Genomic DNA, 25,422 nt, shown 5'->3' with positions numbered 1-25,422 from the left:
TTACACAGGTCAATAACAAAAGCAAACAAAACCACCAGTAACCCCCATCTGCAACATAGCTAGATGACAGAGGATGCTACAAATCTCAGTTTACACAGAAGTAGTGAAGGAAGAATCTGAAATCTGCAAGTGCCAGCACTGAAGAATTGTTGGATCTGAGAATCTGCCGGAGAATGCTTGAGAAAGACAAGAAGGCAGCAGGCCTGGCAGTGGCCAAGCACAGATAAAAATCATTCCTACTAGGAAGATGTCATGCTCTGAGAGGATCAACACTGAGAAAAGTTGATAATCTGTTGGATCAAGACACCATCAGTGGGAACACAAATGGAGGGGGCTGCCCAGAGGTGGCAGTCTTGGGAAGGTGCCTTTTTGGGAAGATGAGAGATGTCCCTAAAGCCCAGGTGATGAAGTAGAAGGAGGAAGGAAGATTGGGGTCCATTGGAAAAGAAAAAGGACACCCTCTCCAATAAAAGGTGCCATTTGGTTTTGAAAGGGGCTCTTAACTGTATCAATAGAAGACAGCACTCTTGAACTAAGAATTTAAGTGAGCCTCCCCAAACCATAAAGTTGTCCATACAGAATCACGTGTTGTTACTGATGCAGGAAAATACAAGACCATTCAGAGTTAAAATGGCAGATATCATCACCACAAAGTCACTCTAAGACCTTGGAAATTGAGAGTCAAAATATTTCAAAGGGTGAAAATTCTCCCTGTACCCCAAAACTACAAAGTTGAAGAAAACAAACACAACTTCCCACTGAATTAAATATATATAAAAAGCACTTTATTTTTTAAAAAACAAACTTCTAATCAGAAATAAAAGAACTCAGAACAGAAATGCACAAAATTTCAAAAGACAATTTAAATAGGAATCCGTTAAATGGGGAATATGGGAACACTATCCCAAGGAAGAAAGCTGGGGCTCAACACCTCAGCCAAGAGACTGTATTTAGCATCACTGATAACCAGCAAATGGACATTCTGAACCTCAGAGAGTGATGTGCTAGGGGAATACAGTATCACCAATGTAGTATTCTTTCCAAAAATATTTTACCTGAATCTAATCATGAAGAAATAATCAGACACATCGAGAACATAGGACATTCTCAAAGACAACTGGCTTGCACTCCCTCCAGAACTGTCAGTGACATGAAAAAAAGGAGGGGAAGGTATTCTTCCAGTAAAAGGAGATTAAAGAGACATAAAGAAATTCAGTGTCTGATTCTTTATTAAATCCTGATTTAGAACGAAATCACGAGCTATAAAGAATAGTTTTGGAATAAATGGGGAAATTTAAATATGCTCTGTATTCATATAAATTATGGTAGCAGATATTAAGTTTATTATGTTGTGGCAATTGTACTGTGATGATGTAGAACAATGTGTCTTTTTTTCCTTAGGAGTTACCACCTGGCTGAAGTATCTAGGGGTGCGGTGTCATGTTTAGTACAAACTTTCAAATTGATCAACAAAATCTGAGTGTGGGTAGATGCATGTATGCACACATAGATGGATGGAGTTAAATATAAAATAAGTATGTCAAAATATTAATAACTAATGAGGGACTTCCCTGGCAGCCCAGGAATTAAGACTCAGTGCTTCCACCACAGGGAACATGGGTCCGATCCCTCATTGGGGAATTAAGAACTGGAGTGCTGAGTGGTGTGGCCAATAAAATAAATATACTAGGACCTACTGAGGGCTTCCCTGGTAGCTCAGTGGTAAAGAATCTGCCTGTAATGCATGAAAAGTAGGTTCGGGAAGATCCCCTGGAGAAGGAAATGGCAACCCACTCCAGTATTCTTGCCTGGGGAATTTCATGGACAGAGGAGCCTGGCAGGATCACAAAAGAGTTGTACATGACTTAGCGACTAAACAACAAGAGATATCATCCCCAACAAAAAAGAACCAACTATATAGCACAGAGAACTCTACTCAATTTTCTGTAGTGACTTGTATGGGAAAATAATCTAAAAAAGAGTGGATATATGTGTATGTGTAGCTGATTCACTTTCCTGTATGGCAGAAAGTAATACAACACTGTAAACCAACTATACCCCAATAAAAATTTTAAAGAAAAAGAAAATTGGAAGGCAATATTTTAAAATGTTAATAACTAATGCATGTAGGTGTGCTGGGTTAAACATACTCCCCACCCCTTCCCCCTATTCATGTCTACATAGAAGCTCAGAATGTGACTGTGTTTAACATTAAGGTCTTTGCAGATAATAATTAGCTACATTAAAATGAGGTCATTCTGGATTATGGTGACCCTAAACTTAATACAGGGCTTCCCTGGTAGCTCAGCATTAAAAAAAAAAAAAAAAAATGTAATCTGCCTGTAATGCAGAGGATACAGGGGATGTGAATTTGATCCCTAGGTCAGGAAGATTCCTTGGAGAAGGAAATGGCAGCCCAGTCCACTATTCTTGCTTGGGAAATCCCATGGACAGAGGAGCCTGATGAGCTACAGTCCATGGGTCACAAAGAGTTGGACACAACTGTTCAAGCACACACACACACACTAAACCTAATATAGTTCTTATAAGGAAAGACACACAGGGGAAAAGGCTGCAATGATGGAAGCAGAGTTCTGAGAAATACAGGCCAAGAGGTGCCCAGGGCTGTCAGCGATCACTGAACATTAGGAAGAGGCAAAGAATTTCCCCAGAGCCTTCAGGGGGCGGCAGGGCCTGTGGATACCTTGATTTTAGACTTCTACTTTCCAGAACTATGGGAAAATAAGTTTTTGTTGTTTGAGTCTGGTAATTAGTTATGCAAGTCCTGGGGAAATTAATATGGTAGGTAAAGCTAAAAATACTTTAGGTTTTTACTCAGTGAAAACACTTCAGGTTTTTCAGTAGTTCTGAAGTATTTCAAAATCAGAAGGAAAAAATAACAATAAATAAAATTTTTAAAAATTTAATTGATTCATAGAACAAAATAAAGGAAATAAATCAACCAGTGTATCTTCCCAATAAATGTGAGGAGTCCATGCCCCTCAGTGACCTCAAAAAACCTCCTGAATTCCATGTTAAAAAGTGAGCATAATCATCTCTCTCCTTCCTGAATTTATGCCCAAAATCTTGTGTGACTGACTGTGATTATTGTGTAGAACCGCCAGATGTTCAAAACTGGGGAGGTGGTTGGGAATAATACTGCTGAGTCACAGGAAATGCAGTTGGCCTTCAATAGAAGGAGTGAAGGTTCTGGAAAGACGTTGTTGTTGTTCAGTTGCTCAGTTGCATTGCTCAGTCACATCCGACTCTTTGTGACCCCGTGGACTGCAGCACGCCAGGGTTTATTTCCTCCACCATCTCCCAAAAAAAGGATAAAGGGACAAAACAGATCTTCAATTCATAGGAATGATAATATCATCTAATAAGCCAAAATATGAGCAAAGTCAATATTGGGGCTGGTGTGGGACAAAGAGACAAAGAAGGTGGTGGCTTTACCCAGAAAGGGACGTGCCAGGGGAAGAGAGGTTGCACCTGTCACCAGGCTGTCTGTAGTCTAAGAAGGTTATTATAGTCTGTGGACTTGGAACTGGTCTTCTGGTGTCTGCATTCAGGGTATCTTACTCTGCATTTGTGATTTTAGAAAACCAGGATAATCATCATACTTATAGGGTTGTTGTAAGAAATGAGTCTTCACAGTACTAAAAAGCATTTCTGCAACCCAGCATTATGCACGTTTGTGCTGTATATTTTTCTTGGATCTCAGGACTTGTACATGGCTTTACCAGGTAGTCTCAAACCATGGTGAATGCAGAAGCAGTGATTTCAACAGAGCTTGACTTTGAAATTTTGCAATGATCATGTCCAGTATTTCAGGTTATGGGGAAAAGAATTCTGCAAACAGTGCGACCACTGCTAAAATTTTATTTTCTCCTTTGAAGTTTTTGCAGTTTTCCAAATGTTTTCCAATAAGTAATGCAAATTTGATCATCAGAAAAAATTAAAGAGCTAGCCATGTCCTTCTTACTCCTCATCTTCCCACTGGAAAAGAAAATGGAGGTGGCAGAGATAGCAGTGGGGTGGAAAGATGATTATTTTTGTTTCAAAGAATAAGAACATCAGTTAAGAGGCAAAAGTGCTCAAATGCCCCACAGCCCTGCCCTAGTCCTGCTGAGGCAGCTGACACTGGGGCTGGTTGTTCAAGAGGTCAGGGGAAACTTAGTAGAAAACTAGGAAAAAAATGTTTAAATAGACTAAGACTGAATTTAGTGAATTATTCTGATGAAAATACACAGGCTCAAGCAGGAAAGCAAAAGGACATTGACAAGTCTGGATGTTTATTTAATGCAGATTTATGGACTTCATTACAAAAAATATTGATTAATAATAACTTGATGTGAGAGTTTGACTATAAAGAAAGCCGAGCACAGAAGAATTAATGCTTTTGAACTGTGGTGTTGGAGAAGACTCTAGAGAGTCCCTTGGACTGCAAGAAGATCCAACCAGTCCATCCTAAAGGAGATCAGTCCTGGGTGTTTATTGGAAGGACTGATGTTGAAGCTGAAACTCTAATAATTTGGCTACATCATGTGAAGAGTTGAATCACTGGAAAAGACTCTGATGCTGGGAGGGATTGGGGGCAGGAGGAGAAGGGGACTCTGTCTCTCTCTATCTGGGACAGAGAATGAGATGGCTGGATGGCATCACCGACTCAATAGACATAAGTTTGGGTAGACTCCGGGAGTTGTTGATGGACAGGGAGGCCTGGCTTGCTGCGGTTCATGGGGTCGTAAAGAGTCGGACATGACTGAGTGACTGAACTGAACTGAACTTCTAAACAAAAGCCAATGTGTATACAGTTGAAATAAAATTGATAAAACACACCATCAATTGCATTATCCCAGGTTTCAGAATTCTAGATCCTTAAGTACTTTTTCATAATTTAGTTCAGCTTTAAAAGGGCACAATGACTAGAGTGGATGGCAGCCAAATATTATTAAAAATATAAATATATCCAGTATCTGACCTAATGACTACCATATTGATTGCTAATTTATCTGTGTCTTTATGTAAACAAATTAAACAAATCCCTGCTTGACACACATGACAGTCACAGATTTTTAGACACTTACGAATCTTAAGAGGGTTTATTGGAAATAAAAGCAAAAATAAACAAATGGGACCTAATTAAAATTAAAAGCTTCTGCACAGCAAAAGGAAACTATAACAAGGTGAAAAGACAGCCTTCAGAATGGGAGAAAATAATAGCAAATGAAGCAACTGACAAATAATTAATCTCAAAAATATCCTGCAGCTCAATTCCAGAAAAATAAACGAACCAATCAAAAAATGGGCCAAAGAACTAAACAGACATTTCTCCAAAGAAGACATACAGATGGCTAACAAACACATGAAAAGATGCTCAACATCACTCATAATCAGAGAAATGCAAATCAAAACCACAATGAGATACCATTTCACACCAGTCAGAATGGCTGCTATCCAAACGTCTACAAGCAATAAATACTGGAGAGGGTGTGGAGAAAAGGGAACCCTCTTACACTATTGGTGGGAATGCAAACTACTACAGCCACTATGGAGAACAGTGTGGAGATTCCTTAAAAAACTGGAAATAGAACTGCCATATGACCCAGAAATCGCACTCCTGGGCAAACACACTGAGGAAACAAGAATTGAAAGAGACATGTGTACCCCAATGTTCATCACAGCACTGTTTATAATAGCCAGGACATGGAAGCAACCTAGATGTCCATCTGCAGATGAATGGATAAGAAAGCTGTGGTACATATGCACAATGGAGTTATTACTCAGCAATTAAAAAGAATACATTTGAATCAGTCCTAATGAGGTGGATGAAACTGGAGCCTATTATACAGAGTGAAGTAAGCCAGAAAGAAAAACACCAATACAGTATACTAACGCATATATATGGAATTTAGAAAATGGTAACAATAACCCCATATACGAGACAGCAAAAGAGACATAGATGTATAGAACAGTCTCTTGGACTCTGTGGGAGAGGGTGAGGGTGGGATGATTTGGGAGAATGGCATTGAAACATGTATATTATCATATGTGGAACGAATCGCCAGTCCAGGTTTGATGCATGATACAGGATGCTCGGGGCTGGTGCACTGGGATGACCTAGAGGGATGGGATGTGGAGGGAGGTGGAGGGAGGTTCAAGATGGGGAACACATGTACACCCGGGGCGGATTCATGTCAATGTTTGGCAAAACCAATACAATACTGTAAATTAATTAGCCTCCAATTAAAATAAATAAATTTAAAAAAACCCAGCAATGCTGTACTGATGAACAGTATAATTCACAATAAAATATAACAGTCCGGATCAAAAAAAAATAAATAAAGTATATCCAATGCAGCTCGCTATGCAAAGTAGGCATTACAGAGTATAACACAAGTGATGGGGAGTCAGGCCCACAGGTGAGGTCTTCAGACCTTTGTCTGTCCACCCTCATATTACCCAGATTTGTAATAAAAAAAAAAAGCTACCACTTAGCAATCTTTGTGTGCCTGGAACTGTGCAGGGTTTTTGTTTCTCTGTTTCAATCACAGCACCTGCTTTTTTCCCCCCGATGGCTGGATGGCATCACCGACTCGATGGATATGAGTTTGAATGAATTCTGGGAGTTGGTGATGGACAGGGAGGCCTGGCGTGCTGTGATTCATGGGGTCGCAAAGAGTCGGACACGACTGAGCGACTGAACTGAACTGACTGAACTGATGCCACATATCACATATGTAACAGCATTTTTTACTAGTGTGCTTTTTTGTTCATTGTCCACCTTTCCACTGGACTGTAAATTCTTTGAGGGTAAAAATTGTGATAACTTTGGATGCTGCTATATCCCTAATCCCTTCTACACAACCTGGAACTCATCAAGTATTTGTTAAATTAATAAACACAGCTTTGGACTCTTCTCCCTGCTTTAAAATTAACCAGAATCTAAAGGTCACTGAGGTGTTCCTCAAAGCTAATAAATGTCAGTGCCAAGAATCAGGCCCAGCTCCATTTGATCACAGAGGCCATGACTATCCTTCCAAGCTTCTTGGCCACCCAATTAGTTTAAAGGGAACCTATTAATTAAGCAATTTCAAATTAATGACATGAATTATATCCAATTCCTGCTCCCTCTCCCCAAAGCTAAAAAAGCATGTATTTCAAATCTGAGTTTTAATTTTATACAAGATGATACTAATGTCACCTCTGGGCTTGGTGCTTTTATAATGCTTTACATTATATATTTCAATGTTTACACATGCTCACCCTCCCCAATCATCCCTATGGATGTCTTTTTTCCTCTGACCAAAACCATACACACAATATAAATCAATGATTTGCTGGAATCAGTTTGTACTGGCTCCCAGAACACATTGTTAAATTTTCAGAGAGTTTGTAAGCTGGATGTCAAACCACAGCCATTATTAAAAATTAAACTTACAATAAAATAAATTATATGAAAAATAAAATTTCAGTGGAGAAAGAATAAGCTTTCAAACAAAAGGTGCTGGAACAACTGGACAACCATGGGAAAAAAATAGTTTTGACTTAAAACCATACCATATAAAATATTAACTCAAAATGATTGTGGATTTAAATTTAAAATTTTAATATTTTATAAGAAAACATAGGAGAAACTCTTGAGGATCTAAACCTAGAGGAGGAGTCTTTAGACATAGTATTAAAGGCAATATCGATAAAAGAAAGCACTGATAAATTTACCTTCATCAAAATTTAAAATTTTTGTGCCACAAAAGGCCCTTTTAAGAGGATGAAAAGATAAGTTACAGACTGGAAGAAAAAACTCGCAAACTATATATCTGACAAAGTTCTTGTATCTAGATGATATAAAGAATTCTCAAAACTCAATAGTAAGGAAACAAAAAATCTGATTAGACACTGGGTAGAATATATAAAGAGGCACTTCACAAAAGAAGTAATATGGGTGACAAACAAATACATGAAACGCTGTCTAACATCACTAGCCATTAAATAATGCAAATTAATATCTCAATCAGTTCAGTTCATTTCAGTCACTTAGTCGTGTCCGACTCTTTGCGACTCCATGAATCACAGCACACCAGGCCTCCCTGTCCATCACCAACTCCCAGAGTTCACTCAAACTCATGTCCATCGAGTCAGTGATGCCATCCAGCCATCTCATTCTCTGTTGTCCCCGTCTCCTCCTGCCCCCAATCCCTCCCAGCATCAGAGTCTTCGCATGAGGTGGCCAAAGTATTGGAGTTTCAGCTTCAGCATCAGTCCTTCCAATGAACACCCAGGACTTATCTCCTTTAGAACAGACTGGTTGGATCTCCTTGTAGTCCAAGGGACGCTCAAGAGTCTTCTCCAACACCACACTTCAAAAGCATCAATTCTTTGGCGATCAGCTTTCTTCACAGTCCAACTCTCACATCCATACATGACCACTGGAAAAACCATAGCCTTGACTAGACGGACCTTGGTTGGCGAAGTAATGTCTCTGCTTTTTAATATGCTATCTAGGTTGGTCATAACTTTCCTTCCAAGGAGTAAGCGTTTTTTAATTTCATGGCTGCAATCACCATCTGCAGTGATTTTAGAGCCCCCCAAAATAAAGTCTGACACTGCTTCCACTGTTTAGATTTCATTATTCAACTATTAAAACAGCTAAAATGAAAAATAATAACAACACAAAATTCTGGCAAGGATGTTTGCTTGATCTGTCATACATTCTGGCAGGAAAGTAAAATGATACAACCACCTGAGAAAATAATTTCCAAAATAATTTGGAAAAATTTTGTGCACTTTATCATATGACTCAGCAATCACACTCTTGGGCACATCCCAGAAAATTGAAAAATTACATTCATCCAAAAACCTGTACACAAATGTTTATGGGTGCTGTATCCATAATACTGGAACAACTCAAATATCCATTAGTGGGTGAGTGGTTAACCAAACTGGTACCTCCACACAATGGAACACTGCTTAGCAATAAAAAAGAACAATACCTGAAACAAAGTTCAGAGAATTCTGCTTAGTGTAAAAAAGGCTCAAATTTACATAACCTATGGTTCTATATTTAAAACATTTTGGATATTGATTGTTATATTAATAACAGACATGGAGAACAGACTAAAAATTATGAGAGACAAGGATAGAGACAATCTAAAGAGAAAACACAAGGGAATTGCTTTGTGGTGATGGGACATTTGTGCATCTCGAATGTCCTGATGGTTATACAAATCTATACAGGGGGTAAAACTACACACATACCACAAACATAACACACCAACCAATGAATCTATATAAAAATGATAACCGATCAATGTTTTTGGTCTAGTAATATCATGTTGTTGTTGTTCAATTGCCCAGTTGTGTCCCACTCTTTGTGACCCCATGGACTGCAGCACGCCAGGCCTCCCTCTCCCTCACCATCTCCTGGAGTTTGCCCAAGTTCATGTTCATTGTATCAGTGATGCCATCCAGCCATCTCATCCTCTGATGTCCTCTTATCCTTCTGCCCTCAATCGTTCCCAGCATCAGGGACTTTTCCATATCAGATGACAAAATACTGCAGGTTCAGCTCCAGTAGTATCATACAAGTCTCAATTTCATGTTCAAGATATTGTATTACAGTTATACAAGACGTCAACATTGGGGGAAGCTGGGTGAAGGGTATGTGGGGCTCTACTATTTTTGCAAATTCCTATGTGTCTTATAATTACTTCAAAATAAAAAAGTAAACAAAACAAATGTGTAAGAAATAAATACTCAAGACAGCAATTTCTAATTGCTTTAAAACATTTTAGTATTAACTCTGTCTTGAAGTTTACATCCACTCAACGCTGGTTGTATTAGTCAGCTCAAGCTACCATAAGAAAAATGCCAGAGACTGAGTGGCTTCAACGATAGACTTTTCTCACAGTTCTGGAGGTTGGGGAGTCCAAAATCAAGGAGCTGGGCAGATGTGGTTCCTGGTAAGAGTGTTCTTGCTGGCCTATAAATGACAGCCTTCCAGCTGAGGCTGTGACCTTACAAGGTAGCATGCAGGCAAGCTCTGGTATTTCTTCCTCTTTTAATAGGGACATTAATACTATCATGGAAGCCCTATCCTAGTGACATCATCTAAAGTTAACTACCTCCCAAAGTCTCCAGCTTCAAATACTATCACACTGGGAGTTAAGTCTTCAACATACAAATTCTAAGGGAATACAAACATTCAGTCCCTAACAATGGAAGCATCATACAAGTTCTGCTACCATGTCTCTCTTCCCTACTCTGCATTCAATGACATCTCTTTGGTAGCTGGAATCCATCCATATAAAAGTATTTATATCATAGAAATAAGTACAAACTATAAACCAGAATTTGGTTTATCATACTGCTAATTGCAAAACAAGTAGAATAGTGGAGAAAATGTTAATATTGCAAATTAAGCCTTAAAGTGTGCTGTGTCTATAAATCATTATATCATGAATAGCATCAAATTGATAAGCCAGTCTTCTATTATTTGAAAACTATTGTTTGATTCAGCAAAGAAGTTTGTCATGAGTGAGAAAAGTTTCAACATTGGTCTTTTTTTGTTTCACTTTCTTCTTGAAGTGAAAGTGAAACTGTTAGTCACCCAGCGGTGTCTGACTCTGTGACCCCATGGACTGTAGCCCTGCAGGTTTCTCTGTCCATGGAATTCTCCAGGCAAGAATCCTGGAGTGGGTAGTTATTCCCTTCTCCAGGGGGTCTTCTCTTCCCGACCCAGGGATTCAACCTGGGTCTCCTACATTGCAGATTCTTTACCCTCTGAGTCACCAAGGAAACCCTTTCTTCTCAACTCTTTGCGACCCCGTGGACTGTAGCCTACCAGGCTTCTCCATCCATGGGATTCTCCAGGCAAGAATACTGGAGTGGGTTACCATTTCCTTCTCCAGGGGATCTTCCCGACCCAGGGATCGAACCCGGGTCTCCCGCATTGGAGGCAGACGCATTAACCTCTGAGCCACCAGGGAAGCCCTTCTTCTCATTAAGTAACCAAAAACACCAGCTACATTCATGTTGGGACTATACACATTCATTAATCGCAACTGCAGATTGGCTATAGACACAAGACGTTTTTAAAAATAATTTACTTATTTTAATTGGAGGCTAATTACTTTACACTATTGTGGTGATTTTTGCCATACATCGACATGAATCAGCCACGGGTGCACATGTATCCCCCATCCTTAGACCCCTTCCCACCTCCCTCCCCACCCATCCCTCTGGGCTGTCTCAGAGCACCGGCTTTGAGTGCCCTGTTTCATGCATCGAACTTGCACTGGTCATCTATTTTACATATGGTAATATACATGTTTCAATGCTATTCTCTCAAATCATCCCACCCTCTTCTCCCACAGAGTCCAAAAGTCTGTTCTTTACATCTTCGTCCCTTTTGCTGTCTTGTATATAGGGTCATCGTTATCGTCTTTCTAAATTCCATATATATATATGTGTGTTAAAATACTATATTGGTATTTCTCTTACTGACTTACTTCACTCTGTATAATAGGCTCCAGTTTCATACACCTCATTAGAACGGACTCAAATGCATTCTTTTTTATAGCTGAGTAATATTCCATTGTGTATATGTACCACAGCTTTCTTAACCATTCATCTGCCCATGGACATCCACGTGGCTTCCATGTCTTAGCTATTGTAAATAGTAGACACAAGAATTTTGCAAAAATCAATGAAAGCATTCTGTGAGGACCAATTTGCTATATGAAATTAACAACAAAAACTATTGCATATTTGTATTTTATTAGTAGTAGTGTTAGCATTTCATTATTTCTAAAGTGTGTACTGCCATCCCATCAATAAAATTCACAATAAGCTTAAGCATGTACATATTCACATTTTAAAAGGGAGATGGAGGGTTCAGGATTGGGGGGATACATATATAACTGTGTCTGATTCATGTTGCTGTATGGTAAAAACCATCACAATATTGTAAAGTAGTTCAGTTCAGTCTTTGTCATGTCCAACTCTTTGAGACCCCATGGACTACAGCACGCCAGGCTTCCCTGTCCATTGCGAACTCCCAGAGCTTGATCAAACTCATGTCCATCAAGTTTGGTGACGCCATCCAACCATCTCATCCTCTGTCATCCCCTTCTCCTCTGGCCTTCAATCCTTGATTTCCTTTAGGATTGACTGGTTGGATCTCCTTGCAGTCCAAGGGACTCTCAAGAGTCTTCTCCAACACCACAGTTCAAAAGCATCAATTTTTCGGCCATCAGCTTTCTTTATAGTCTGACTCTCACATCCATACATGACTACTGGAAACACCATAGCTGTGACTAGACAGACCTTTGTCTGCAAAGTGACGTCTCTGCTTTTTAATATGCTGTCTAGGTTGTCATAGCTTCTTTTGAGGAGCAAGCATCTTTTAATTTCATGGCTATAATCATCACCATCTGCAGTGATTTTGGAGCACAAGAAAATAGTCTCTCACTGTTTCCATTGTTTCCCCATCTATTTGCCATGAAGTGATGGGACCAGATGCCATGATCTTAGTTTTCTGAATACTGAATTTTAAACCAACTTTTTCACTCTCCTCTTTCACTTTCATCAAGAGGCTCTTTAGTTCTTCTTCGCTTTCTGCTATAAGGGTGGTATCATCTGTGTATCTGAGGTTATTGATATTTCTCCTGGCAATCTTGATTCCAGCTTGTGCTTCTTCCAGCCCAGCGTTCCTCATGATGTACTCTGCATATAAGTTAAACAAGCAGGGTGACAATATACAGCCTTGAAATACTCCTTTCCCGATTTGGAACCAGTCTGTTGTTCCATGTCCAGTTCTAACTGTTGCTTCTTGAATGGCATACAGATTTTCAGGAGGCAAGTGAGGTGGTCTGGTATTCCCATCCATTTAAGAATTTTCCACAGTTTGTTGTGATCCACAAAGTCAAAGGGTTTGGTGTAGTCAATAAAACAGAAGTAAATGTTTTTCTGGAACTCTTCTGATTTTTCGATGATCCAACAGATGTTGGCAATTTGATCTCTGTTTCCTCTGCCTTTTCTAAAAGTAATTATTATTCAATTAAAACTAATCATCAAAAATAATATTAAAAAGAGAGAAAGCTAGTGTGTAAACATTTACTGGCATAACACTATTTATTTATGGGCATAAGTCCAACCTTCTCTCTTTGTTCTTCAGTGGAGAAAGCACCACTCCCCTTTAAAGCACAGATATAGGTTAATTGTGCCACATCAGGCTTTTACCTTTTGCACATGTTCTGTTTCTGGGAGACTGATATGATCCCTGTATTTTCAGATTTGTGTGCTCAGAATCAACGACCTTCTACCACTGTAAACCCTGTTGACTTTGCAGGAAGTTGCTTTAGTTTCTCCTATGAAGAGACCCTTAGAGTGGGCTGGGTAAGTTCCACTTTGCTTTCAGCTTAGACTCCAAATTTACAAGTTTTCTAGTGGTTTTTCCATATCTTTTGGTATAACAAAATCTGAAATCAAGATTTCTTTATAGCAGATAGTTCATGGGATTAGTCACTTTGGGTCTTTACCTACTAAATGTTTTACACTCACTGTCCCTTGACTGTGACATATACTGGCCCAAGATCAACATCCCAGCTGATTTGCTGTTTGGTTCCATGTAGTATAGTTAAAGGAGAAGGCAATGGCAATCCACTCCAGTACTCTTGCCTGGAAAATCCCATGGGCTGAGGAGCCTGGTGGGCTGCAGTCCATGGGGTCACTAAGAGTCAGACATGACTGAGCGACTTCACTTTCATGCATTGGAGAAGAAATGACAACCCACTCCAGTGTTCTTGCCTTGAGAATCTCAGGGACAGGGAGCCTGGTGGGCTGCCGTCTTTGGGGTCGCACAGAGTCGGACACGACTGAAGTGACTTAGCAGCAGCAGCAGCATTATTAGACTTTCAGGCTCACTGCTTCTGCTTTTTCTGGAAAGTCCTTCATCCCGATTCCAGTGCCCAGCATCCTTCCTTCTACTGAGGATTCGGTCCAGCCACCTCCTCCCTTGTCTTTCCTTTCAAAATCCATTCAATATGGAAAAATACAAGTCCTTTTCTCTGAATCCCCCCAGAATGTAGCCAAACCTTTCTTCTGACATCTTCTCTCTCCTATTGCTGTCACATATTCTGTGACTTGTGTCACAGGTTTCTATTATTTCCTTAAGGACAAGGCTCTTTCTTAATTTATTCCTAAATTTCACCATGGTGGCTAGTTTAATGTCTGTGCACAGTAAGGGCTATAAATGATAATGAAGAGAATATATCTTATAGTTACTATAAAAATAGACCTAAGATATATAAAATGACTATCTCAGTGCCTGGCTAATGGTGGCTGCTCAATAAATGGTGTATGTGTGTGTATAAAATACACATGTAACATAAATATGTGGTATATATTATTACCATTGCTGGCACTACCATTGTTGTTGTTGTTTAGTTGCTAAGTCATGTCTGACCCTTCGCAGCCCCATGGACTGTAGCCCACCAGGCTTCTCTGTCCCTGGAATTTCCCAGGCAGGAATACTGGAGTGGGTTGCCATTTTCTTCTCCAGGGGATCTTTCCAACCCAGGGATCAAACCCGAGTCTCATGTCTTCTGCATTGGCAGGCAGGTTCTTTACCACTGAGCTATCAGGGAAGCCCAGCACTATCATTGCCATATGACTATTACTGATTCAGATTTCAGTGAAAGCATCTGTGAATTTTCTAGTAAGTCAGGAGTTAGAAGATGCACGTTTTCATCTCATTTCTGCCCAATGTTCATGGCCTTGGGCTAATCAACCTCCTTGGGCTTCAGTTCCCTCACGTGTAAAATATGTTTGTGAATGTGAGAAGGCCGAGCCTCTTTGAAGCACTGAAGTCTGTACCTCCACAATATCACATGGCAAGTCCCCTTGGGTGAGCTGGGCTCTCAGCGACAGGCAGCACCCTGCCTGATCAGTGTCTCTCTGAACCCTCACCAATGGGCTAAGGACCCTTTGGCAAAGTGTTTTGGTGATGTGCAGAGATCCCCAGCCATTCCACTTGTTGATTTTACTGGCTTGATAAGGACTATTTCCTTCTTCAGTTTGAGATCATAGTGAGAATTTGAAAGTTGTTGAAAAAAAGAAATCAACTCCAAAGAGTTTTGGAGGTGACATATCTAATCATTTCTCTCTTGGCAAGCTACTGTGGGGGAATGCCTCTCAAGTGGATCACTCTGATGACAAGGCACTGATGCATCCTCCCTGCCGACCCCATGTGACACAGGCCTGGGGACCTCAGTTATAGAGGCAGGAACACAGAAGCCCAGAACAATCATTTGTCACAGCTGGGAGATGCTTGTCTAGTCCAAGCATTCAATCTTACACATGAGGAAACTGCAGCTCAGAGGGACCAAAGGACTCTTTCAGGCCACAGAACTAGTTAGTGGAAGAACTTGGAAGTGTACCTGCTAGGGTCCAGCTCACAGCTTCTGCTCCCATTCCAGTCCCACTCACCGTGGGCCAGCATCACGGCCGGCAAGGAGCATCTCTGATGCCAAAGTGAGATCCAAACAGACACACAATGTCTTCTCACCTGCTCTCCCAGTTCTCAAATAAAATCTGACGGTTGGAGGGAGTTGAAGTTGGCTTTGGGAAAAACTAATTCCAATTCTTAACTCCCATGAGAACAGTGAAGGTTTTTGTCTTTAATGTACATGCCATCCCATCCTGGATGTGATTAGTAGGGAGCGGTAAGCAACTGGTGCCTCAGAGGCCCTCTTCCTTTTCTGGCTGAGCACAGACCCACCAACACCCCTCAGGATGTGGCTTACAAGAAACGGCAGATATGTTTCCTGGAACATATCTGTCTAGACTCAGATGGCAGTTGCTAGGCCATGAGCTCTAGAGAAGAAGCAGTCCAAGCATCAACCTGGCACAAGGCCTGGCAGATGGAAGACATTCAGTATGTTGGTTGGATGAGTCCAAAAAGTATCACTCATGCCGCTGACCACAATGTCACAGGATATTCAGTAGAATACGAAATGGCTCAGTAATAGCTGCCCTTTAACAAATGAAGATGAGGTTGAAAATGAATGGTCTGAGCTTATAGTTCTTGATATGTTTTTGGAGTAAAGAAATCAGACATATACTTTGTCAGAATCACTGTAGTGGAAATAGTTACGTGGGTGAAAGGGAAGGAGAGTAAGAAGTATATTCTTATTTATCATCTTATTTAATTAGTGTTAGCATATATTCTTATTTTAATAGTTTTGTTTCTCTCTTTTCTCACTCTTTAGCAACTCAGGATGACCTGGACTTTCTGACACTGGAATCTGGCACCACTCTATAATTCTGTGCTCTGGAGGTTGATATGAGAGCTAAGGCTCTCAATCACTCTCTCTCTCTTTCTTACTGTCCAGTTTTCTTTCTTTGGAGGGAAGCTGGGTCTGTGGAAAGAAATCAGGGAGCTGACTGCTAAGGTAGGATGAGCTTACAGGAGTCAGAAAGTCTCCTGAGGCAGAGACCTCTAAGTCCCACTCCATGTCCCCTTGCTGGCCCAAATTCCCTTAGGATGGGATAATGTGGCCAAGTTACAATCAATAAAATGTGGGAGGAAGTGTCATGAGGGTACTTCCTGGCCCCCACAGGCACTTGGAACAAACTTACAGCTCTCTCCTTTTTTTCTTTTTTAAAGTTTATTTTATTGAAGTGTAGTTGATTTACAATGTTGTGTTAGTTTCTGGTGTACAGCAAAATGATTCAGTTATATATGCATACATATGTGTGCCTATATATATTTTAAAATATTCTTTTCCATTATGGTTTATTGCAGGTTATTGAATGTAGTTCCCTGTGGTATACAGTAGAACCTTATTGTTTATCAGTTCTCTATATAAGAGCTTGCATCTGCTAATCACAGAATCCCGATCCGTCGCTCTCCCCCTTGGCAATCACAAGTCTGTTCTCTATGTCTCTGTTAGCACCCTCTTTTCCTGACACAGCAAGCTGGCAGGCTACAGGATAGAAATGGGTCATCTGACTTATTTTGGACTTTGAGGGCAGAATAAACCTCAGTGTGTTAAAAGATTTACTTGTTAGGTTTATTTGTTACTGAAGCATAGTCTATCCTGACCTTTCCTCTGATTTATCAAGCCCATTTCATCTGAGGATGACAAGTTGGAGGTGGGGGGGCGGACATGATGCAGGACAGGAGGCTTCTGTGAATTCAACATTTTGCATTTGTTTAGAGATCCTCCTCTGTTTATCCGATCCTGTTATCTCAAAGATTCGGACCGACTGAATGACTGAACAACAATTCCTGTTATCCTGCTTAGAAATATGAATGTGTCTGCACAGTATAGAGGGATTTGAGGGGAATTTATACACAAGCCCAAAATTTTCTCTTTTGGTTCTAGTTTCCCCCGTGTTCCTTTTTTTGCTGAAAAACAAAAACAAACAAAAACCCCCAAAAAACCTATTATAAGATAAAAGATAAACTTTCTGGAGATTTAAATACTTCAGATGGTACAGTTTCAATAATTTTATAGCTTTTTAGTCATCATGCTCTTTTAGCTTTAACAATCCCTAATTTGAAATTATTAATTTTATTTAAGAAAACAGGGGAAACGCTTTATGACATTGATCTTGGCAGTGATTTCATGGACCTGACATCAAAAACATTGGCAACAAAAGCGAAAATAGCCAAGTGGAACTACATCAAACTAAAAAATCCTCTACAGAGCAAAGAAAACAATCTTATCTCCCATCTCATTGTCTTTTTCCTACTGAAACTTTTCATCCCCACTATTTCCTTCTGAATTACATGACCTTATGATTAATTATTTTAATGTGCAGATTAATTCTGGGTCTTCATGTCCTGTCCTTAGCTGACATAAATGAAGGAAGTGAAGGAACAGAATATACCAATTAAACCATTTACCTCTCCTCTCCCAAGAGATTTTTAAATTAGATATTGCAAGGCAAAGAAATCAAACCCCCTTGCCATTGATCAAGTCATATTAGAGCCCTAGATTACCACCTGGGAGACGCCGGCCCCGGCGGCGCAGACGCAGGAGACGCCGGCCCCGGCGCAACCGACCAGGCAAAGAGGCCAGTCGAGAGGAGCTACCCTACGCCTGAGGCCAGGGCCAGCCACCGAGAGGAGCTACCCCACGTCCAACAGGCGGTGGCAGCGCAGGCACAGGAGGGCCGAGAGGAGCTACTCCACGTTCAAGGTCAGGAGGGGCGGCCTTGAGGAGATAGTCCTCGTCCAAGGTAAGGTACAGCGGTTGCACTTTGCTGGAGCAGCTGTGAAGAGATTTTCCACGACCGAGGTAAGAGAAACCCAAATAAGACGGTAGGTATTGGGAGGGGGCATCAGAGGGCAGACATACTGAAATCATAATCAAAGGAAACTAGTTGATCTGATCACATGGACCACAGCCGAATGTGGTCCACTGGAGAAGGGAATGGCAAACCACTTCAGTATACTTGCCTTGAGAACCCCATGAACAGTAACAAAGGGCAAAATGATAGGATACTGAATGAGGAATTGCCCAGGTCGGTAGGTGCCCAGTATGCTACTGGAGATCAGTGGAGAAATAACTCTAGAAGGAATAAAGGGATGGAGCAAAAGCAAAACCAATACCCAGTTGTGGATGTGACTGATGATAGAAGCAAGGTCCGGTGCTGTAAAGAGCAATATTGCATAGGAACTTGGAATGTTAGGTCCATGAATCAAGGCAAATTGGAAGTGGTCAAACAGGAGATGGCAAGAGTGAACATAGACATTCTAGGAATAAGTGAATTAAAATGGACTGGAATGGGTGAATTTAACTCAGATGACCATTACATCTAACTGTGGGCAGGAATCCCTTTGAAAAAATGGAGTAGCCATCATGGTCAACAAAAGAATCTGAAATGCAGTACGTGGATGCAATCATAAAAACGACAGAATGATTTCTGTTTGTTTCCAAGGCAAACCATTCAATATTACAGTAATCCAGGCCTATGCCCCAACCAGTAATGCTGAAGAAGCCGAAGTTGAACAGTTCTATGAAGACCTACAAGACCTTTTAGAACTAACACCCAAAAAAGATGTCCTTTTCATTCTAGGGGACTGGAATGCAAAAGTAGGAAGTCAAGAAACACCTAGAGTAACAGGCAAATTTGGCTTTGGAGCACAGAATGAAGCAGGGCAAAGGCTAATAGAGTTTTGTCAAGAGAACACACTGGTCATAGCAAACACCCTCTTCCAACAACACAAGAGAAGACTCTACACATGGACATCACCAGATGGTCAACACTGAAATCAGATTGATTATATTCTTTGCAGCCGAAGATGGAGAAGCTGTATACAGTTAGCAACAACAAGACCAGGAGCTGACTGTGGCTCAGATCATGAACTCCTTATTGCCAAATTCAGACTGAAATTGAAGAAAGTAGGGAAAACCACTAGACCATTCAGTACGACCTAAATCAAATCCCTTATGATTATACAGTGGAAGTGAGGAATAGATTTAAGGGACTAGATCTGATAGATAGAGTGCCTGATGAACTCTGGACGGAGGTTCGTGACATTGTACAGGAGACAGGGACCAAGACCATCCCCATGGAAAAGAAATGCGGAAAAGCAAAATGGCAGTCTGAGGAGGCCTTACAAATAGCTGTGAAAAGAGAAGCAAAAAGCAAAGGAGAAAAGGAAAGATATAAGCAGCTGAATGCAGAGTGCCAAAGAATAGCAAGGAGAGATAAGAAAGCCTTCCTCAGTGATCAATGCAAAGAAATAGAGGAAAACAACAGAATAGGAAAACAAGAGAGCTCTTCAAGAAAATTAGAGATTCCAAGGGAATATTTCATGCAAAGATGGGCTCAATAAAGGAAAGAAATGGTATGGACCTAACAGAAATAGAAGATATTAAGAAGAGGTGGAAAGGATACACAGAAGAACTGTACAAAAAAGCTCTTCACGACCAAGATAGTCACGATAACATGATCACGGACCTAGAGCCAGACATCTTGGAATGTGAAGTTAAGTGGGCCTTAGAAAGCATCACTACGAACAAAGCTAGTGGTGGTGATGGAATTCCAGTTGAGCTATTTCAAATGTTGAAAGATGATGCTGTGAAAGTGCTGCACTCAATATGCCAGCAAATTTGGAAAACTCAGCAGTGGCCACAGGACTGGAAAAGGTCAGTCTTCATTCCAATCCCAAAGAAAGGGAATGCCAAAGAATGCTCAAACTACCGCACAATTGCACTCATCTCACACGCTAGTAAAGTCATGCTCAAAATTCTCCAAGCCAGGCTTCAGCAATATGTGAACCGTGAACTCCCAGATGTTCAAGCAGGTTTTAGAAAAGGCAGAGGCACCAGAGATCAAATTGCCAACATCCGCTGGATCATGGAGAAAGCAAGTTGGTTCCAGAAAAACATCTATTTCTGCTTCATCGACTATGCCAAAGCCTTTGACTGTGTGGATCACAGTAAACTGTGGAACATTCTGAAAGAGATGGGAATCCCAGACCACCTGACCTGCCTCTTGAGAAATCTGTATGCAGGTCAGGAAGCAACAGTCAGAACTGTACATGGAACAACAGACTGGTTCCAAATAGGAAAAGGAGTGCATCAAGGCTGTATATTGTCACCTTGCTTATTTAACTTCTATGCAGAGTACATCATGAGGAACGCTGGGCTGGAAGAAGCACAAGCTGGAATCAAGATTGCTGGGAGAAATATCAATAATCTCAGATATGCAGATGACACTACCCTTATGGCAGAAAGTGAAGAGGAACTCAAAAGCCTCTTGATGAAAGTGAAAGAGGAGAGTGAAAAGGTTGGCTTGAAGCTCAACATTCAGAAAACAAAGATCATGGCATCTTGTCCCATCACTTCACGGGAAATGGAAAAACAGTGGAAACAGTGTCAGACTTTATATTTTTGGGCTCCAAAATCACTGCAGATGCTGATTGCAGCCATGAAATTAAAAGACGCTTGCTCCTTGGAAGGAAAGTTATGATCAACCTTGATAATATATTAAAAAGCAGAGACATTACTTTGCCAACCAAGGTCCGTCTAGTCAAGGCTATGGTTTTTTCCGTGGTCATGTATGGATGTGAGAGTTGGACTGTGAAGAAAGCTGATCGCCGAAGAATTGATGCTTTTGAACTGTGGTGTTGGAGAAGACTCTTGAGGGTCCCTTGTACCGCAAGGAGATCCAACCAGTCCATTCTAAGGGAGATTGATCCTGGGTGTTCATTGGAAGGACAGATGCTAAAGCTGAAACTGCAATACTTTGGCCACCTCATGCGGCGAGTTGACTCACTGGAAAAGACTCTGATGCTGGGAAAGGTTGGGGGCGGGAGGAGAAGGGGACGACCGAGAATGAGATGGCTGGATGGCACCACCGACTCTGTGGACATGAGTTTGAGTGAACTCCGGGAGTTGGTGATGGACAAGGAGGCCTGGCATGCTGTGTTTCTGGGGTCGCAGAGAGTCGGACACGACTGAGCGATTGAACTGAACTGAACAGATATTGCTTGACTGCTCAAAATTATAGATTTAGGTCTCTACAAAAAAGGCATCTAATTTGCCTAATGCTTAGCAAATAGCACAAAGCTTAGCACACACAAGTTCAACAGTTGTTGTTACTGCCTCTTTTCTTTAGTGCTTCTTGGCAAATCAAACAAACAAACAAAAAAAGGCATCTACTTCTGCAAGAAGAAGAATAGTTCCTCAGTTAAGTGTTGGTTCAGTTATGAGCTGACCAAGTACTCCCACATACTACGTTTGTGTCAGCTAAAGCAGGGACTCAAGTGTCCCTCATAGGGCAAAGGTTCACAGTACGGATACCCACTTCAAAACCCCCAGCACTAAAGCACCAATTCCTGCAATGGCAGTTGTTCAAAATGTTGTAATTAAACCATCATTAATTAGGTCCTAAAACATTCTTATTACTACTAATGTGGTGTAATCACCAAAATACTACCAATGAATCATCAAGTGCATTGAAAACAAAATATGAAGAAGATGATGATGACTTTAATAATTTGTAATCTAGCCTTGATGCAGGTAACATGCATACTTGGTTTTGAATCCATTGTACTGAGATTAAACGCGCATGGTGCATGTTTCCAAGCTTTAAAAGATAGCATTTAATGAGTATATAAGGTTATCATATTTTTCAATTAAAAAAAGATACCAACTGAGTTTCAGACTACAACACCTGAAATAAAAACTAATTGTTCTCTTGAAAAAATAAAGTTTCGGATTCACTTTAAATAGCCATTGAAATAAATGTCTAGGTCCAAGATGAAGCTACTCCTACCTGGTATGCCAGGTCATCAAACTGATACAGGTAACTTTCAAGTCCCGAGAAACGTTTAATTTGACCAGAAACACGGTGTATCCTGTCAACCAATCCCCACATGCTGAGCCAATTCAGGGTTCTGTATGTATTTCCTTTTTCCTTATTAATTTTCTTGTCTTTATTTCTTATTCTTTATCCTATAAAAGCATACTGCCTTCCAGCCCATTATGAAGTTCTCTGGACCCTGGCAAACAGAGAATGCTTGCTTCATGAAGTGTTAAATAAAGTCTGTTTGTGTCATCTAAATTGTCTTTAATTATTTTAAGAGAGCTTAATCTCTACTTATTTCCTGCCACATGATAGAGAAAATATGTTTTTAAAGCTACAAGATACAGTTTCTAGGTCAGAATTATTTATATTATAATCAACCTAGATATATAAAATATTATTCATCCTAAATTTCAGGTAATGTCTAATAAAAAAGGCAAATTCATTTTTCTGGAATTGAGCTGCAGACAAATGGATAAGAAAGCTGTGGTACATATACACAATGGAGTATTACTCAGCCATTAAAAGGAATACATTTGAATCAGTTCTAATGAGGTGGATGAAACTGGAGCCTATTATACAGAGTGAAGTAAGCCAGAAAGAAAAACACCAATACAGTATACTAACGCATATATATGGAATTTAGAAAGATGGTAACGATAACCCTGTATGCGAGACAGCAAAAGAGACACAGATGTATAGAACAGTCTTCTGGACTCTGTGGGAGAGGGCGAGGGTGGGATGATTTGGGAGAATAGCATTGAAACCTGTATATTAGCGTATGTGAAATGAATCGCCAGTCCAGGTTTGATGCACGATACAGGATGCTTGGGGCTGGTGCACTGGGATGACCCAGAGGGATGGGATGAGGAGGGAGGTGGGAGCGGAGGTTCAGGATGGGGAACACATGTACACCCATGGCTGATTCATGTCAATGTATGGCAAAACCACTACAATATTGTAATTAGCCTCCAGTTAAATAAATTTATATTAAAAAAAGGCAAATTCAGGAATTCTGGACATGATTTCATTTTTACTCTCATTACTCTCTTGCTAATAAATGTGTGTGTGTGTGCGTGCACACGCTCAGTCATGTCCGACACTTTGTGATTCCATGGACTGTAGCCTGCCAGGCTCCTCTTTCCATGGGATTATTCTGGCAAGACCACTGGAGTGGGTTGTCATTTCCTTCTCTAGGAGATCTGATTGAACCAGTGATTGAATGCAGGTCTCCTTTGTCTCCTGGATTGGCAGGTGGATTCTTTACCACTGAGCATCTGGGAAACTCTGTTGCTAATAAATACAGTTATGAATTTAATTGTTCCCCAAGGTTAGAATCATGGATAATTGAGTAAGCAAAACTATGTCTGAGTTTGGATCAATATTCTATAGGCCTAGAATTTCATAAGAGGAACTGGACTCAGCTAGCACTTCAGAAACCAGGTCCCCCAAAAACCAAGTTCCCCTGACAAGTATGATTAACCTCTCTATCCAAAACCTAATTGCCTTTCTTGTCTGGCTACTGTTCCCCTCAGGATTGAGAAACATCAAAGGAAAAGGGGGATTGAAATTGAACAGGACTCTGTGAGTCCCTCCGATGTACAAAAGCCCCTGTGGATCCCCCACCCTTTCTTGTTTGTAGAAAAAGATTCTACTCTCCTATGCCTTCCTTGAGTTTCAAACAGCAGACTCAAATGGTTACTAATTAGAGAAATGATATGCAGAAAAAAAAAACAAAAGCAATTAAGAAAGATAGCTTGAACAATAGTTCAGTGATAGGAGAGTCTTCCTCAAGGAATATACACAGCAATCAGATGCATATCTTTGGGTTGTTATGCAGAAACTAAGACCCCTGACCAGGTACAGGATGGTTATTATATGCTTACCTCGGTCTGGTTGGCACCTGAAAGTTGATGATTGAGATTCCTGAAATACCACTTTGTCATCTAACCACCACCACCCAATCAAAGGAAAGTCATGCACCCTGCAACCCTCACTCCAAACATTGCATTTAAAAACCCTTCCCTGAAAACCATAGGGGAGTTTGGGTCTTTTGAGCATGAGCTACCGGTTCTCCTTGCTTGGTGCACTGCAAATAGACACTGTACTTTCCTTCACTGCAATTTTGTGTCAATTGATTGGTTATGCTGGGTAGCAAGGAAGTGAACCCAAGTTTAGTTCAGTAACATTTCGACACACTAGTTCATATCTACTTAATTTTGTAATTTGGTAGGAGACCAACCTATCCATTCAGGGATAGGCACACCCATTTGAAAATAGTTGTTAACATGTTCAAAAAAATGTATGTGTGCTTATCCTTATGTACATCGAATGCACCATTAAATTTAGACACAAAAATGAAAAATCTGAAATCACTTAAATTCTTAGGTAAAGTCATTTAAAATATTAAAACTAAACAACTTAAACTTCTTATCATCCACAAACCATTCTGGCCCACTCTTGCAAAAAAGCTCACAAAGCAATTCGGGTTGGAGGCATTTTTCTTCTTTAACTCTTCCAAGTGCAGCTTTGAATTAGCATGTTCAATAAAGCAAGTAACACTTCCACTTGATTGCTTGAAACCATTCTTGACCCTCATTTCATTCTAGTTGGAGGTAATTACTTGCTGCTAATGCAAAGTGCTAAAGACAGCCTTAAATTCTGTTGAATTATTATGTAGATTGGGAATCAGACCACTCCAATTTTTCTCTTAAAACAGCACCATAACTCTAATTTCTATTTGTCAGACTCAAAAGTCAACCTATTTTGAGTGAAAACTTCTTACTTAAGATATTGATCTTGGACCTGGTGGGAGAAATGGGAGAAATTCTTTGGAAATGAAGTCAGGAGTGAATGTCAGTAAAAGGAGAGGTGAAGTATATACTTTCAGGATCTAATATACATCAGTTCTTATCCTTCTTTTTTTCAAACCTGGGGTACTGAAAATACAAGACTATGTAGGCAATCTAAGTAGAACTCCAAATGTAACCAGAGTCACTGGATGATTTTGTTGTTTTATCTGAGTCTAGATGAAAAGTGAATATCAACTCATTTAAATTCAAATCAATCACTGCTGTATACTAAGAAGTC

The 25,422-nt window shown here is 40.3% G+C and overlaps 1 protein-coding gene and 1 pseudogene across 2 annotated transcripts in view; one reads left to right on the top strand and one right to left on the bottom strand.

Annotated features, from left to right (window-relative positions):
- The window catches only part of ST6GALNAC5 (ST6 N-acetylgalactosaminide alpha-2,6-sialyltransferase 5), a 212,636-nt gene that overhangs the window by 102,165 nt on the left and 85,049 nt on the right, over window positions 1-25,422 (bottom strand). The window lies entirely within an intron of this gene.
- Window positions 17,874-22,030, top strand: LOC148778048 (transcription initiation factor TFIID subunit 9-like; annotated as a pseudogene).

This window comes from Moschus berezovskii, chromosome 4 (assembly GCF_049115385.1).
Source record: "Moschus berezovskii isolate FMDL1 chromosome 4, NW_MosBer_1.0, whole genome shotgun sequence".
Lineage (NCBI taxonomy): Eukaryota > Metazoa > Chordata > Mammalia > Artiodactyla > Moschidae > Moschus > Moschus berezovskii.
The sequence above is the reverse complement of the archived record's forward strand: the minus strand, read 5'-3'. Positions and strand labels throughout refer to the sequence as shown.